Source organism: Balaenoptera musculus, chromosome 3, assembly GCF_009873245.2.
Source record: "Balaenoptera musculus isolate JJ_BM4_2016_0621 chromosome 3, mBalMus1.pri.v3, whole genome shotgun sequence".
Lineage (NCBI taxonomy): Eukaryota > Metazoa > Chordata > Mammalia > Artiodactyla > Balaenopteridae > Balaenoptera > Balaenoptera musculus.
Window position 1 is genome coordinate 143,820,935 of NC_045787.1, and position 12,082 is coordinate 143,833,016.

The following is a 12,082-nucleotide window of genomic DNA, read 5'->3' on the forward strand; positions in this document are numbered from 1 at the left end:
CAAAGAAAAACCACACTTAGGTACGTTATAGTCAAACTGCTAAAATATCTAAAATAAGTAGGAAATCTTAAAATCAGTGAGAGGAAAAAAATCATTACATTTATGGGAATATCAACATCAATTACAACTGATTTCTCACTGGAAACAATAGAACAACATCTTGAATGTGCTGAAAGAAAAAGAAAACTGTGAATCTAAAATGTTCTACTCAGTTAAAATATCCTTCAAAAATGAAGGCAAAATTCAAACATGTTCAGACAATCAAAAACTGAGAGAATTTACAATCAGCAGATCAGCAGACCTGCAGTACAAAAAGCTAGAAAAAATCTTCAGGCTGAAGAAGGAATGATCCAGACTAAGTCCACAGCTGCAGGGAGAAATGAAAAGCACTTAAAAGGATAAGTATGTGCATAAATATAGAGGAAGATTTAAAAATTTTTCTCTATAAGACTATTTGTTTAAAGCATGTATAACAATATAGCCTCAGGTTTATAATATATCAGAAGTAAAACAGATGACAAAAGGCAGAAGAGGGATAAACAGAATTATACTTTTGTAAGGTTCTCACATTGTTTACAGATTGGTATACTAGTAATTTAAGGTGGACTGTGATAAATTAAAGGATAAATATTATAATATCTAGATGACTAATTACTAAAAATAATACAAAGACATATAGGCAAAAGCCACTAGAGAAGATGAAATGGAAAAACAGAAAATACCTGACCAACCCCAAAGAAGGCAGGAAAAGTGGATGGACAAATAGCAAGAGAGTAAATTATTGGTAACTGTATTAAACATAAATGTATTAAACATTCCAACAAATGAATAATTTAAAAATAAAAACACAAAATTTTAAAATAGGAAAAAAACTATAGCAGGCGTTTCACAAAAGAAAGTATGTGAATGGCCAACAAGCATATGAAAGGGTGATCAGTGATATTATCCATCAAGGGAATGCAAATTGGAACCACCATGAGAAACCACTCTACACAGGCACTAGGATGACTAAACTTAAAAAGACTAATGGGGGCTTCCCTGGTGGCGCAGTGGTTGGGAGTCTGCCTGCCAATGCAGGGGACACGGGTTCGAGCCCTGGTCTGGGAGGATCCCGCATGCCGCGGAGCAGCTGGGCCCGTGAGCCACAACTGCTGAGCCTGCGCGTCTGGAGCCTGTGCTCCGCAACAAGAGAGGCCGCGATAGTGAGAGGCCCGCGCACCGCGATGAAGAGTGGCCCCCACTTGCCGCAACTGGAGAGAGCCCTCGCACAGAAACGAAGACCCAACACAGCCATAAATAAATAAATAAAATTAAAAAAAAAAAAAAAAGGCTAATGGTACCAAATGTTGGTAAGGACATGGAACAATTGGAATGCTCACAAATTGCTGATGGGAGCATAAACTAACACAACGCTGCAGAAAACTGTCAGCTTCTCACAAGGTTAAACAGACACCAACTCTATGGCTTAGTAATTATACTCTTAGTCTGTACCAAAGAGAAATAGTGGATATAAAAAGACGTAAAAGAATGTTCATAGTGCATTTATTCATCACATCCCCAAATGTCCCTTAACAGGAGAATAAATAATGTTGCATATTCATACAATGGACTACTATTCAGCAAAGGGAGTGAACTACTGATACCTGCAGCCACATGAATGAATTTTTTAAGTGTAGGGTGAGCAGAAGAAGTGAAACACAAAGGATTAGACACTATTTGAATCCACTTACATGAAGCTAAAGAACAGAGGAAACTGGTCTATTGGGATAGAAGTGAGAATACTATTGACTACTTTGGGGAGTGCGGGGGAGAGTATATTAACTGGAAAGGGGCATGAGATGATTTTCTGGGGAGATGAAAATATTCGACATCTTGATCTTGGTGGTGGTTACATGGGTTTACTTGATAAAAAGACACGGAGCTGTATGTTCAAGATGTGTGCATTTTACTATGTATAAATTATACCTCAGTAAAACTACAGGGAAAAATTAAGTAGAAGTACAGGTGATGTAGGTAAACTATTCCCTTGGTGACACCACTCTTTCTGGATTTCCTCCTGCCTCTACCCCAGACATTCCTTCTTAGTCCCTTTTATGAGGTCTTCTCCGATTGATCGCCTTTCTAGGTGTGTGTATGTGTGAGATGCTTTTGTTTTATAAGTTTATTTTCTTTAAGAGAGATTCCTGCTTATTGTAACAAATAAAACAGAATGGTTATATATAAAGAAAATTTAATCTCATCTGCCATGCAGTACTGTCTCTTTAAAGAGGGATACAAACTGATCTCAGCCCTACTCAGTTACTCAATTCAAGACAATACCATCCATCTCCATCAGATTCTACTGCAGAGCAGGAGAAACCCTGGACCATGGACTGGGTCTGACCACTTACTAAATTTCATCAGGTCACAGAGCATGAGCCCCAAATTAAATGTCCTAATTGGGGCCCAGCATTAGAAAATTTAATAGCTGCCTTAGAAGAGTATTAGAGAGTAATGCTACCCTCTGAAAATGTCTGGTATTACATTTATGCATTTGTGTCATCTGTATCCATCTCATTTTTCACTTTTACTCTTTCTCCCTATGCCTTTTTCTTCCCCTTTTTCTTTTTCTTTTATCCTTTACTTTCTCTCCCACTTCTCTTCCATGAGGTATGCTTACTATGTATATTTTTTAAATTTATCTTATTTATTGAATAATTTTATATATATATATATATATATCCATTTTTTCTTGGAGAGGCAAAATGTCTTACATTTTCTTTTAGAAAAATGAAGTGGATTTTTACTGTGACCCTTTGTTAATTTTTCAGGTGAGTCATTGATCTTTGCTCTAGGATTACACATTAATTATTTCTTTTCTGAGTGAACTCAAGAGTGCATATATATATATACACATATATATATACACATATATATATACACACATATATATATATATACATACACACATATATATACTTTTCCCCCCCAATGGGAGCAAGTCCCAAGCTCTGTATTAAAGACAATAAATTTGTAAATTTCTCTAGCTTCACTTGAGTTCAACGCATTCTGAAGTGGCTGAGAGAAAGTAAATGGAATTGGAAACAGCATGCCTGGGTGGTGGGGAAAATATTCTATTTCTCCAGGGGAGGAATTTGAGACATACTTCAAACGGCTGATTCATATAATTTGTTAAGTTACAATTGCTTGCTCATTTCAAACAAGAGGTACCAGCGATGTGCATGCACGCACACACTTGCACACGCTGTAGGATCTTTCAAAATAAACAGTCAAGTATGTCTTATAACAAATTCTTCCTTGAAAATCTGAACCACTATCAACTTGTAGTTTCTGAAGAGAATTAACTTTCCTTGGCAACCACATTTTCCATAAACCCAAGGCTGTCCACCCTGGTGTTCTCTGCAGTCAGGAAAAAAGTAGACCTGAGAATGAGGTGACCTGCCATTGGGGCAACACATTAGCTGTTGGAATGTTCTTCTTATCTTCCTGGCAAATTCACTGGAGAAACATTTCACCCTGGCCGCTCCACAGCACAGCTGCTGTCACTCCAGTGTGGTATGTGTGGAAGGATCCCAAGAGCACTTGGAAACTTGCCCACAGTTCGTTACCAGAGAGCCCAGTCTATTTTGATCTCAATCAAGTGAAGCTTCCGGAAGTGTTCATTTTGCGGTGAGTCCAAACTTTCTGTGTCATTGACCCTTATTCCTCTCAGAGAACCAAAGTGGAGAAAGCTAATCATGATTTGGGTCCTGAGGTTTTTTTTTCCGATAGTAAAAAAGTCAAAGTAAATGCCATGCCACAGCCTGTCTTTCTATAATGAACAGTTGTTTTCCTAAGAAAAACTGCACTAACAAAATTCTCCCTATAATAAATTCTATTATTTATTGACTGTTTATTGTCTGCTAGGCACTGTCCTAAGCTTTACAAGATTATTTCACTGACTCTTCATAATCCTGAGATAAGCACTATTATTATCCTTATTTTACAGATGAAGAAACGGAGGCTAAGAGCTTAAGTTATTTTTACGCTATTCTTGATGGGGCCTGGACTCAAAGTCTAATTCAAAGAAGTCTAATTCATAGGGCTTTTTCATAACTACTATCCTTGACTGCTTCCCCTGCTTCCCATTTAAAACAAAAACACAAGAAAGTGGTAGCAGTGGAGAAAAAGAGATTAGGAATTAAAGAGCTTCTTTTACACAGTTTTATCCCCTTGCTATCCATTGTTAGCACAAAATGAAATAAATTGTAGCTGAATTCACAACTACCAAGGGCAAACAAAAGAAAACCCACACTGAGAAACTCAATACCCTGACTGGTAGCAATGTGCTTCCCTGCCTTGGGAGACCACCTTTTCTCATTCAAGTGGTACCAATTCCCCTGCGGTTACATCAGAGCCCTAATGTTCTGCACAAACTGTATGTTTTAATTGATCAATGCCACATCGTCTAGTTTGCGTTACGAAAACTCAGGTTGTGGGAGAAATATCTGTGAATACAAGATAGATTTTCCAGTATGAATAGGTCAGATTCCTTTAGCAAGCCCCTGTGTTTAAATCTTGCCATGTGTGGATCCCAGGCTTCATGATGTATGGAAGAAAGTACTGAGTTCACTGCATTGACTTTTTCTTTAACAGTCTGCAACCTGCAGGGGATTGGGGGCATTTTGTGTCCTGGGAAATATCTACAGCCACATAGCCTTTTCCTTATGTCTCATACCCTCACCAAAGTCATTAGATGAATACTCAGTGTATGTCAGATTTCTGCTGTGACAATGCTGTGCAAAAGAACACCACCCTTCGCAATCTCATTGGCTTACAAAAAGTATCTATTTCATGTTTATGGGAATGTGGGTTGCCTGAGGATTGGCTCCTCTCAGCTAGCCTAAGCTAAACTGCAATCTATGGCTTAAATTTAAATCTGCTCCATGTGTCTTTATTCCAGGACTCAGGCTAAGAGAGCAATGGCTACCTGGAACTTACTCTTTATGGGCAAATTGTGAGATGTCTGACAAAAACTTATTATTTTCTTAAACTGTCTGCTCGGCACTGGCACATTATGACTTTACTTCTGCTTAAATTAATTGGTCAAAGCAAGTCACATAACCAAGTCCCAAGAGAATGGGATGAGAATATATATACTGCCTACTCTTGTGACATGCACTGGAAAGTATGTGGCAGAGGGCATGGGAATAATAATCCAATCTACCACACTCAGTATTTCCCATAGCAATTTGCTCATATCTCTTTCATAGGATCTATCATATCTTATTCCAATTTGTTTACATATGATTCTCCTAGTAGATTGACAGGGTCACCACTCATCCCCAGCCCCAGGGCACTGCTTCCCCCATCAGCAGATATTCAATAAATAGCCAAGTAATAAATGTATAAGTGAAGACACTTATAAGCCAGGTATTATGAAATACATAAATCATTTAATTCTCAAAATAAGATTAAACCAGAGCATCACCTATAGCAAGTGGGTAATCACTAGTATAGAAAATAATTATATGAAATCTTATTTTGAAATGCTCCAGTCTTGGATGGTTTCATTCATTCATTCATTCAGTATATATTTACTGAGTGCTAACTATGTGCCAGATGCAAGGATACAAAAGTGAGTAAGACAGACACAATTACTGCCCTCACCAAGCTAGTGGGCAAGAAAGACAAACAGGAAATTATTACACTGAGTGATAAGTGGCATGGTTGTGGAAGTGTGGGAACACCTAACCAGTCTTGGTAGACCAGCAAAGGTTTCCTGGGCACCATGACTTTTAAGCTGAAATCTAGATAAGTAGGGCAGGAAGGGGAGACAGAGAATTAACATTCAAAGATGAGGAAACAGTATAGAATGTGAGCTAGAAGAATTAAGGGTAAAACCCAGGTTTCAGATTTGGGCAGCTGGGTGGATGGCGATATGATATTTACTAAGAGGAAATACAGGAGGAAGAGTATATCTGTTGGATAGGGTGGTGGGATGGGGAGAGGGCTTTATTTTTAGACATTGATAGATTAGAGGAACCGTGGTATCCTTAAAAAAGACACTCAGGTAGCAACTGGATCTGAGAGTCTCAATTTCAGAGGAGAGATATGAGCTGAGATAATGAATTTGTGATTCATGTGTATATATGTGTCTGATATAATAAAAAATATATCTGGTCTTTGTCCCCAGTTCCTGGCACAAAGGGATAAATTGGGAGATTGGGATTGACATATACGTACCACTATATCTAAAAGAGATAACAATAAGGACCTACTGTATAGCACAGGGAACTCTTCTCAATACTCTGTAATGACCTATATGGGAACAGAATCTAAAAAAGAGTGGCTGTATGTAAAACTGACTCACTTTGATGTACAGCAGAAACTAACACAACATTGTAAATCAACTATAATCCAATAAAAATTAATTTTAAAAAAAAACTTGGAATTACCTGAATGACAGGAATGTCTTTGTTATGCTAATGAGATGATTCTTGGTGGGCTCTAGATGGTGTCAGGATGGGAGCTGGTCACCAGAAAGACCAAACACATGATTAGAGGGTTGGAACTTTGGGCCAGCCTAACCCCCAGTGAGGGAAGGGGGCTGGAGATTGAGTTCAATCACAGGACCATTGATTTACTCAATCCTGTCTACATAATAAAACTCCATTAAAAACTCTGGACACCCAGGCTCAGAGGAGCTTCCTGATTGGTGAGCACATTGCTGTGATGGGAGGTTGATGTGCCTGGATTCCATGAGGAGAGGGCATAGAAGCTCTGTGTCCCTCCTCTCTCCTCAGATCTTGCCCTATGCATCTCTTGGTTGTTCCTGAGTTACATCCTTAATAATAAAACTACAACCATAAGTATAGCACTTCCAGTGGGTTCTGTGATTTGTTTTAGCTAATTATTGAATATGAGGGGGTCATGGGAACCCCTAAATTTATAGCCATTCAGAAGTGTGGGTAGTCCCTGAGACTTGTGGCTTGTGTATGAAGTGGGGGCAGTCTCTCAAAGACTTTGCCCTTAACTTAGGGGGTCTGCACTAACTCCAGGTAGTTAGGGTCAGAATTGAAATAAATCGCAGGACACCCAGCTGGTATCAGAGAATTGCTGTCTGAACAATGTGGAAAATGAGACCATTTGCTACTGATAAGTTTACCCGTGGATACTATATAGAAAAGGCCATTTAGGGCAGAACCTCAAGAAATATGGGCATTTAATGCAATGTTCCCCAAAATGTCATTTCAATACCACTGGAATTAAGTTTAGTTTGGGTGATATAGAAAGAAACTTTTGTTTATTTAATAGCTATGTATTTATTATAAACATGTTGAGGCATACTTTTTACTTATAAAAAATGATACTGGTTTTTCCATTAATAACAGTGATATAAAGTTTCCATGTAAGAAAATTAATTTGAGTTTAAAAAGTGAGCCAATTAAAACAAACATATTGGCAAAAACTGTAGCGGTGATACTCAAATGACTAAATTCATTCACTCAGTGAACATTTATAGAGTCCTTATTATGTGCCAGGCCTACGAATCCACTAGTAAACAGAAGACAAAAAAAAAAAAAAACAAAACCCTGTCCTACGTAGTTTATATTCCAGTGGGCGAGAGAGAGAATAAAGATTAAAAAGTGAAAAATATATAGTATAGCAGATAATAATAAGTACCAAGGAGATAAAAAGGTGGGAATGTGTATAAGTTTGAGGAAGGAGAGTAGAAATTTTTGATTTCATGGCCAAGGATGTTTTCATCAAGAGGATGACAACTGAGCAACATCTTGAAGGAAGAAAGGAAACTTACGAATATTTGGGAGAAACGCATTCCAGCAAGAAGCAGTAACTGCCAAGGTCCTGGAGCAGGAGTAAGCCAGGAAGCAAGGAGGCTAGTGTGGCTGGAGGGGAATGAACAAGAGTATGGGAGACAGCTAAGAAGAGCCTCTCCACCTATAATGCAGATGGAAGAAGATACCAGCGGAGAGGGAGAGGCTGCAAGTATACAAGAGAAGTGACAATTACTGGCAATCAACTGATCCAACACAAGGATGGGAGGAAGGTGCTCAGGGCACATGTGAAGAGGTGTGCCTTAGATGAGAAGGGTGTGGCTTCCATTGGAATAGGTGGAAAAACAACACAGTAGGTGCTGCTGAGCCATCCTAGGGAGATCTTCAAGTTTCCAAACTAATTCTTTCTCCACTAAAAAAGCCACTCGCAGGCCTCCCACCTCTACTGACCCCATCCCAGCTAATTCCATTCTCTCTCTAGTCTGTCTTGTTTGAGGCCTGGTGTCCTTAAATCTAATCCCTCTAATTAGCAAAATAGCTCTACTCATTTGCATTACTTAAGCAACATTTACCTAGAAAGTCCTGAAGGTGATATGCAAATCACAAGGACAGTCTGGAGATCCCAAAACTGAGGTTATAGAACTATAAGCTAATTAAACCTTGAGATCCCAGAACTGAGGTTATAAAACTATAAGCTAATTAAACCTCATCTGGTTTGCAGCGCCACTGCAGAAATCCTGCTTCCCAAAGTAAAATAGAAAACAAAACCTACACAGTATGCTGTCGTCAGAAGGAACTCAGGGATCTCCTTCTATAGCCTGTCTCATCCCTCCCCACCCACTTCAAATTCTTTTAGGCCAGAGGAGCTACTAAGTACTCCAAGGCCATATAGTTCTTAATAAACAATGTTCAAGAACTCCCAGTTACCCTCCAGGCTTTTTAAACTTCTTCACCAAAGTTTTATTGACACAGTAGAGTATCAATTTGTATTGGGAAGGGGACTGGCACTCCAGGCCAAAAAGCCTGAATTTCTTCATCTTCTAAACTGTACTTTTATTTTAAAGGTTATACAAATTTCATATTATCCTTTATAACGTATCTGTGTTGTATGTTGGATTTAATGTACTCCTCCCACACCCAATTCTGAGTAAAACTGAGGCACCAGGAAAAATGATCAGCTTTAATTCAAGCTCCTTCTATCCCAAGATCCCAATTTGAGAAAGCCAGCACTGTGTGTGGTATCATCCTTGATTACATGAGCGCCCTCTTCACATGCCTCCTCCAAATAATCAATGACACATCAGCTATATGCAGTGCAGTCTTTTATCACCAATGCTTCCATACATAAATCTTAACCCCCCACTCAATTGTAAGATCCTGTGGGCAGATACACTGGATGCAATGTTTACTCTTTGTTACGGACTGAATGTTTGTGCCCTCCCAAATTCATATGTTGAAACCCTGACTCCCAATGTGATGGTATTTGGAGATGGAGACTTTGGGAGGTAATTAGAGTTAGATGAGGTTATGAGGGTGGGGTCCTCATGATGGGATTAGCACCCTTATAAGAAGAGACACTGGAGAGCTAGTGCTCTCTCTCACTCCCCTCCTGGGCTATCGCACAATGAAAAAGTCAAGTGAGGACACGGAGAGAAGGTGGCTATGTGCAATTAAGTAAGAAAGCTCTCACCCAAACTCAACCATGCCAGCACCCTGATCTCAGACTTCCCGCCTCTAGAACCATGAGAAATAAATGTAAGTTGTTTAAGCCACCCAGTTTATGATATTTCATTATGGCAACACCAGCAGATTAAGACAGTCTTCCAAGGCTTTTCCTCCCTCCTTTTCTGGGACTATGCTCTGCACTTTTACCCCCTTCCACAAGGGGAAGCTATCTTCTTAGTACAACAGAAGCCATCCCAGGTCACAGCTGACTGGTTCACATTGAATGAGTACCTCCCTCCTTCCCCACCCACGCCATGGCTGATTGGTTCAGGGACAGGCACCTGACCTAGGTTAGACCAATCAGAGAATTTTCATAGGCTCTGGAGAACTCACAATGAGGAAGTCATTCCCCAGTGACAGAAGCAGAAAGTGTAAAATTAGGAAACATTGGTGGACATTTTTCTACCATGTTGAGAACGACGCCAATGCAGGGCATAGTAGATGCGAGGACCGAACAAAGAGTCCTGTATTGCTGAGTTTCTGCTTCTAGTTTTTCCAAGGCCCAGCTGTGACCCTGCCCTTCCCATGACTTGATATTCATGCTTGGATTTCTGGAGCCAATAAGTTCCCCCTTTACTTAAGCAGATGTCTGTCACCTGCTCTAAGAGGAATTAAATGTAATACTTCTTCAGAAAGTGGAATAAAGATCAGGGGACTAATAAATACTTGTTGATTGCCTGCTTGCCACTTTTTGGCTTCAGTCTTGCTGAGAGATAACATCCTGGGAAAATATTGACTGCCATAGACTCCAACTGGGAGATGCAACCCAGACAATTCACATTTGCAGCACTTGTGAAATTCATGACCACTGACTTGCTGGGAGAGTGAAAACATACTAAGGGGCCTCCACTGGGAGGGGGAGAAATAGATGTCACACCAAGGTAACACACTCAAAATGATAACAAGATAAAAAGGAGCAGAGAATAGTCTGGGCCAAGGATCAGAGAACCTGGATCTTCATCCCCGGTCTACTTCATTCCCAGTGTGCCAAGGTCTGTAGACGGCAGCCACCAGTACAGATCTACTGTCTGGGAAGAGTTGAGGTGGTCCTTGGGAAGTTTCTTCCTTAGATAGAGCCGTGGATATCACCAGTCTGGACCAGCCAGACTCTACAGGAGGGGACTTAGGGGCCACCAAATTTACCAAGGAGAAGAACAGGGGCTTCCAAATCAAGCTGGCTGAGTGACAAGGCTGCAAGGACAGAGAACTGTGCCAGGCAGAAATGGGGGCTAAATGGAGGGCTTAATGGAGAGCAAATGGCTGCTCCTGTTTGGCTGCTGCTAGTAAGGACTTAGGGAAACTAGATCTTGTGATAAAAGAAACAAACAACAAAAGTCAGATCATCATGTGAAATCTCACTGCTTTAAAATGTGAGTGCCAAAAACAACAACAACCACAACAATAAAAACCCAAACAGAATGGGAGAAAATATTTGCAAATGAAGCAACTGACAAAGGATTAATCTCCAAAATATATAAGCAGCTCATGCAGTTCAATATAAAAAAAACAAACAACCCAATCCAAAAATGGGCAGAAGACCTAAACAGACATTTCTCCAAAGAAGACATACAGATTGCCAACAAACACATGAAAAGATGCTCAACATCGCTAATCATTAGAGAAATGCAAATCAAAACCACAATGAGGTATCACCTCACACCAGTCAGGATGGCCATCATCAAAAACTCTAGAAACAATAAATGCTGGAAAGGGTGTGGAGAAAAAGGAACCCTCCTGCACTGTTGGTGGGAATGTAAATTGATACAGCCACTATGGAGAGCAGTATTGAGGTTCCTTAAAAAACTAAAAATAGAACTACCATACAACCCAGCAATCCCACTACTGGGCATATACCCTGAGAAAACCATAATTCAAAAGGAGTCATGTACCACAATGTTCACTGCAGCTCTATTTACAATAGCCAGGACATGGAAGCAACCTAAGTGTCCATCGACAGACGAATGTATAAAGAAGATGTGGCACATATATACAATGGAATATTACTCAGCCATAAAAAGAAATGAAATTGAGTTATTTGTAGTGAGGTGGATGGACCTAGAGTCTGTCATACAGAGTGAAGTAAGTTAGAAAGAGAAAAACAAATACCGTATGCTAACACATATATATGGAATCTAAAAAAAAAAAAAGAAGTGGTTCTGAAGAACATAGGGGCAGGACAGGAATACAGACACAGAAATAGAGAATGCACTTGAGGACACAGGGAGGGGGGAAGGGTAAGCTGGGACGAAGTGAGAGTGGCATGGACTTATATATACTACCAAATGTAAAATAGATAGCTGATGGGGAGCAGCCGCATAGGACAGGGAGATCAGCTCGGTGCTTTGTGACAACCTAGAGGGGTGGGATAGGGAGGGTGGGAGGGAGACACAAGAGGGAGGAGATATGGGGATATATGTATATGCATAGCTGATTCACTTTGTTATAAAGCAGAAACTAACACACCATTATAAAGCAATTATACTCCAATAAAGATGTTAAAAAAATAAATAAGTGAAAAATTATTTTAAATTTAAAAAAGATACATGTACCACAATGTTCACTGCAGCACTATTTACAAA